Source organism: Gossypium hirsutum, chromosome A13 (assembly GCF_007990345.1).
Source record: "Gossypium hirsutum isolate 1008001.06 chromosome A13, Gossypium_hirsutum_v2.1, whole genome shotgun sequence".
Taxonomy (NCBI): Eukaryota; Viridiplantae; Streptophyta; class Magnoliopsida; order Malvales; family Malvaceae; genus Gossypium; species Gossypium hirsutum.
Window position 1 is genome coordinate 22,458,693 of NC_053436.1, and position 6,706 is coordinate 22,465,398.

The 6,706-nt window shown below is 30.2% G+C and overlaps 1 long non-coding RNA gene across 1 annotated transcript; it reads right to left on the minus strand.

The window, feature by feature from the left end:
• Window positions 1-516: 516 nt before the first annotated feature.
• On the minus strand, window positions 517-5,889 carry LOC107893676 (uncharacterized). The gene is made up of 5 exons (XR_001682913.2): window positions 5,589-5,889; window positions 5,247-5,305; window positions 3,340-3,453; window positions 3,062-3,215; window positions 517-917 (listed from the first exon to the last, which is right to left on the minus strand). It is a non-coding gene; the product is annotated as an uncharacterized lncRNA (long non-coding RNA).
• Window positions 5,890-6,706: the final 817 nt, after the last annotated feature.

Genomic DNA, 6,706 nt, shown 5'->3' on the forward strand with positions numbered 1-6,706 from the left:
GTACAAGTCAGTATACCCCTATTTAACACACGGCCTAACACACTGGCGAGTGACTTGGCCGTGTTGCATAAGTTAGTATACTCTCCAATTTTCACACAGCCTGGCACACGAGCGTGTCTTCGGCCTTGTGATGCAAGTCAGTATGTATGCCCTTTTTCCACACAGTTTAAGACACGGGCGTGTCTACTAGCCGTGTGAGGCACACGACCTGTTCACATAGGCGTGTGGTCTCTATATGTTTGAAGTTTTCCTAAGTTTCAAAAATTTTCATATGTTATTGGTTTTGTCCCAAACCACTTTTAAAGCATGTTTAAGGTCTCGTAGGCCCTAATAAGGGACAATATGATTGTGTGGAATGGTATTTGAATATGAATGCATAAATGTACAAGTTATGTATGTTAAATGATGTGTATTGATCGGTAATACCTCATAACCCTACTCCAACGATGGATATGGGTTAGAGGTGTTACAAGAAGCATCTAAAATTCATTATCAAAATATTGAGAAAAAAAAGAATATCCATAAAATAAGTATATATCCTATCAAACAGAAAGTTTATCAATAACAATCAAACAAAATACCACACTTATCATACTACACCTCAAATCTAAGAAAATACAAACAGAACAAAATAATGATAGAATGCACACTTTAAGATCAACAATTAGCTCAAACAAGTTGTCACCATGCATGAATTTAGCTAATCCTGGACTATGTCTCCAACAAAAACTCAAACCTGTAACAACAGTAGTATAACTGCTGAGTAGTATAATTTGCATAATTTCTCCTATTCCATGTGGTAGTCTAATAAGTGTAACTGCTGCTTGGGTAACCTCCAGCTATCACCAGGATTGTAGTTAAGTGCTTGAATAACTTGTTGGCCCAGCATAAGAAGGCAAATGAATGACATACCGGTTCTGAGAAAAAAGAAACAAAAGTTAATGAATGACATATGAAGGCAAGAACCAACCAAATTAACAGAATCAGATTTCAGTTAATATGAAAATAGATAACTTATCTAAGATACGATTCTTCTGAATTCAGAACCCTAAATCAGATTAATAATAAAATATGCAATTAACAAATCAACATTAACGCCACATATAACATCAAATTGCACAGCTTAATATACTCAACGCATTAGCATAAATAACATCACATTGAACAATGAATTTAACAAATTTGAATAGATCAATTTTAAGCTCACTAACGGTTAATTAGCATGCGAACAACATATACATGTTTTGCATTTACAGCATGGTTTAATCAACTTCAAGTAGGGAATTAAATGCTGCAAATTTCCAGGATTCAAAATCATATATGGACAACATTAATATGACATTTTCGAGCACCTTAAAGACACATTTGGAAAATTTGAAGAACCATTTGAACAACCACATTCGAACATCTTAAAGACAACTAAATTTTGTCTTGTTTTGGACAACCTTACAAATCAGCAAGACATATATTAAACCACGCCTAACATGTTTATTTCATCATGCTTTGAACAACAATAAACAACTATTAGGCATTATATTAAATCAACTCTTTAACACATTCGAACTTAAAACACATCATTCAAATATCATAAATCACAACTTTCAAACACCATAAATTACAGCATTTAACACCTAAATTTTCAGCTTACTAACATCATAAATTCATATCTATTTGGACATCATTAGTTAACATTTAACAATTTAGTTTCACATTGCTCAGACCATTTTAATTTCCTTATCACTTGGATGTTATTCTTTAATTATTATTTGGAAAACAATAAACAACCATTGATCAGACCACCTATATTGATAAGAAATTAGACAGCATGCATGCAAACTGCATGCTTCAGCAGCTCCCTTGACAGCTAGAAATTTCACTAAAATTTCACTTAATTCCATCACTCATACCAGCATAAAGATGCAACAAGGAAGAAAAGGTAAAGAACTCAGTATCATTTATTTAATTAAATAAATGACATATGCAATTGTTGCATTTTTAGCAAGTTTAAAACATCTTTAAACAGAGAAATTAAATGCTGAAAGTCTAGCATTTGGATAGAGGCCAAAGTTGGCATTTAACCTCTCGTAATTCCCTATTATTTCAATCAGTAGCAATCCATCTCCTCAACAAATTTAAGTATATTTAGTTCAGCAATTTCATACTTAAAATTGAGCATTCTTAACAACGGTCATTAGCAATTAACTCAACATTTAATCTCTTTAGTTTTTCTTTTATCTTGAATAGCACATACATTAATTTCAAACGAAAGGAAAGGTATAAGAATTTAGGAGAATACCAAGCTTCAAGCAAGCTGTTGATCAAGTCTGTCAAGCTAAATTTATTTATCCAAAAAAAAAACAATATTTAGTTATCCAAATACCAGCTTCAGACATGATAATTTGCAGTATTTAAATGCCTAAAGTTTCAGCAGTCAGATAACATGGTTTACAACATATAACGCTCTAAGTTTCCAGATTTCAAACTTAATAAATTTCAGCATTTGAACATCATCTATTTACCATTGAGACATCATAATTTACAATATGTAGCACTCCAAATTTCTAGATTCCATACATAACAAATTTCAGCATTTATTCAATAGCATCTAAATATATAAATGATTTATAACCATGTTACCAGCTCATGTGCATATTTTAAATCATCCATTTTCAGAGAATGAATGTTAGCACTGCTATACAAGAAAGGCAAAGGTCTACTCTCAGCCACAGCCAATGCTCTCTCCTAAAATTGCATGTTATTTTAGTATGTACTCGTGCAAGTGAACTTTCATGTGAAAAGGCATGCAATAGATAAGAGAAGGGGTACAATTATCAGTCCAAACTCCACCTATCAGAACAAGGTAGTATGGCACCAACCCCACACAATTGCATATAACAAGACTAATCAAAATACGCAACTAATAATAGACACAGTCAATAAAGTAGCATTAGGATACAAATCCACCACCTTTTAGCACCATTTGCAAAACTATCATAAGTTTATATGCTCATAGCTGCAAACATATAATTGAACCTATAAAGCTAAAATATTAGAGACTGACCTTATTTTCCTTTTCCAAAATTTCTCTTATGGGACAAGGTAGTGCTGCCTCTTTGCTTGTCTTTGAACAGTTTTACTAACAGATTTCTGCTCCATCTGTGGAATCTAATCTTTTTCATAACATCAGTCTTCCCCTCAGAACTTGCTCCTATGGGCTACACAATAATTCAACATAGAGCTCAGTAAATTCACAGGATAGAAATTTTTAAAACACGTTTGACAACAAATGCAATACTAAATAACATAATTTCTAGCAGAAAAATAATTTAAGTTGCATACCCCACACCCATTATCAGTTATGCTCACGGAACCATCTGAATGTAAAACAACATCTATTTGTGTTGCAAAACCTGCTTGAGCCTCATCAACAGCATTATCCAATATCTCGTATACCTAATAGAAAGAAGTAAAATCAAATGTCCAATGAATTTTACCACTAAAGTTACTAGAAATATCAAAAGAAATTACCAAATGGTGCAAACTGACACGCCCAATGATAAAAGAATGTACAACGAGTCTTAATATACAATACAAAGTAGGAAAGAGGGAAGGTAATTCTTACAATACGATCCAAGAAAAAAGAAATATGAATATTCTCTATATACATGATGCTTCCCTTTAGATGAATTTACAAGATCGATGTCAACAAAATAGTAGTTTAGGGAAAATTTTACCAGCAATGCTTTATCACGATGCATTAGTATATCGTATCTCACCAGAGATCAACAACATCAAACTTTATCTTGGGATTCATAAACACATGAGAGCAATACTCATAGACTGGGGTTCCATCTGAAGGCTCCTCATGGTTATGGAATCCTGGTTGGTGGCAGTTACGGATAATGGGGATGTTGTATTCTATTGCAACCCACATATTCCATTCATGGAATCCTCTTCATTTTTCTTTTAAGTACCTATGTCCAAAACATCTACAAATATGGATATGAGATATGACAGAGGGCTTAAACAACACAAACACAGAGGCTACAGGAAACCTGAGATAGAAAGGAATAAAATCAAGTTGCTCCAGTCCAACACCCATAGGCTTCATCTTTTCCATGCCAACGGAAGTAACAAGTCTATATTACATAATAATTAAATTGAGTTTGGCTTTCTTGCTATATTCGTTTTCTTTTCTTTATGACGACAATGAAATTACAATAAAAAAAGATATCTTACTAAAATATAAATATGCTAAATTTTATATAAAATATAATTTTTTGTATATAAAAATTATTTGAAAATATTGTACATGATAATTTTCTAAGTTAAAACTTTCACACCATTAAATATATATGAATATGGAGAGGGATTCATTTACACAAGTTTTACAGCATTCTATAATTTTTTTTATACGATTAATATTTTAAGAGTCTAACTGGACTTGACATACATAATCTACATGAAAATAGCATGAAATATCACGTTTGAATTGTTAAAATATTAATGATATAAAAAGTTCTAAAATCATACAAATTTTTACAGCAGTATAAGTGGATCCTCTCCTATTAATATAAATAATATATTAGATGAATATAATAGATATATCAGATGAATTAAAAAATTTAAATGAAAAATATAAATATTTTTGATAAATTTAATAACTAAATTATTAAAATATTAATTATATAAAAAATTACATTAGTTTTAGGTGTATATAAACAAGAGAAAAATGATGTAAATAAACAAATTGGCTCTAAGGAGGATCACCGCTTAAATATTCTTTAAAAGTGAGATCCAGAATTTGTTATCTTCCCAAATTTCATTTTTAGACTCAAAGTTGAAGATCCATGTGATTTGTGAGTACCCTACAGTGACATTTATTTATTCTTCTTCTAATTATTATTTTTTGGGTTATGTTTGAGGTATAAGCAGCTAAATAATCATCTTATGCTCTTCATTGATTCTTACAAATGCTAAATCTGCTTTGTTTGAACTCTAGTTCTTGCAAATTGTAGAACTGAAGAGGTAAACCATGAATCCAACAATGTTATTGCAGCAATGGTGGCAATTGTTTAATTCAACTGATGTGATCAACCCTCTCACCTTAGCTATATCTCAAATCCTTTATGCCCAACCAGGCTAAATTACTAAGAAATTGGGGAAAAATTTGCCACTAAATTTACATTAAAATGCACCAGCACATGAACTAAAACGAGAGAAAGAGAGAGAGATCATCGGCATACCATTTTTGTCCCTCCAAATTTTGAAGTTAACTCGCAGCTTCCGGTTATTTAAAAGAAATCTGAAAAAAGAAAAACAAGGTTAATTTCAACTGTAAATTAACAAAAAAATAAATAGTAACAAAATTCAGAAACTTCATATATTGCCTTTTATAAAAGAAGATGATAACCAAAAAAATATGAAAAAAAAACATTTGCAGATCGGAGCAATCGAAGTTAAATCCTAGTGATGAATAGCGTTTTAAATAAATTTAAAGAACAAACCTAAGGGGGAATGAATCAAATTAGGGCAAATAATTAAATATAATTAAACTAATAGTAATTTATTACACTTAATAAACTTACAAGCAGAAGCAGCAGCGAGCTGCCGACGAAGATGTAGAGGGCTACCGATTTACGGACATTGAGGGAAAAAATAAAGGGAATCGAGGCAGCGGAGAAATGGTTTGGGAAAAAAATGGGGAAAAAAAAGAAGAAGAGATTTCAGGTGAAATTTTGGGATTTCGTGGGGAGGGAGGAACCGGTTTTGGAAAAAAGGGTTTTGGAGTACAAAACTAAGCCATTTTGCAAAAAAAAAATATACATATTGCAGCATTTGGAACAAAAACGCTACCATTACTTGCCTGTAACGGTGTTTTTCTCATAAAAGCTGCTAACGTTTGACTTTTTACAATTTTTATATTGAATTATTGTGTTTTTCATAAATAATTTATTAAAAATTTAATTAATATTTAAAAGAATTAGATAAAATTATAAATTTTTATATAATTTTTTATGCAAGAAAACAAAAACAAAAACAAAATATAAAAAAAAAGCTTTAAAAAATTTTTCTCTTTTGTAATTATATATCCTTTTAATATTTTAAGAAATTAAATTAAAATTTTCAATTTACTAATTAATTTTGTTTCTCTATAGATGCATGGGTTAGCAATTTTTTTAATTTTAATATATATAAAGTTTATCTATTATCTCTTAAATAATTTAAACTATAATGATAATTTTAATATATTAAAATTAAAATTATCTCTTTTACAATTATATAAGAAATTATTTAATATATAAATTAAAAAACAATCGGTCATGTACCAAAAAAAACTTTAAAATTATTTTAAATAATAGTATTTTAAATTTTTTTCATTTTTAACATATATTTTTCTATGTTTTTACTTTTAAATTTTTTTACGTGTCATTAATTTTTTCTAAAGTTTTTAAATATTAAATTAAAAATAAAATGTATTTTAATTAATATAAAGAAACTGCTAGACCTTTTGCGGCGTTTATGAGAAAAACACCGCTAATGCCAGACCTTTTGCGGCATTTTTCTCATAACCACCGCTAATGCTAGACCTTTTACGTTGTTATAGCTCTAACCTTTTGCTGCATTTTCTGATTAGCGCTACTATTGTACAATTTTTGCGGCGTTTTTGATCCAAATGCCGCTAAAAGCTTAATTTCCTATAGTG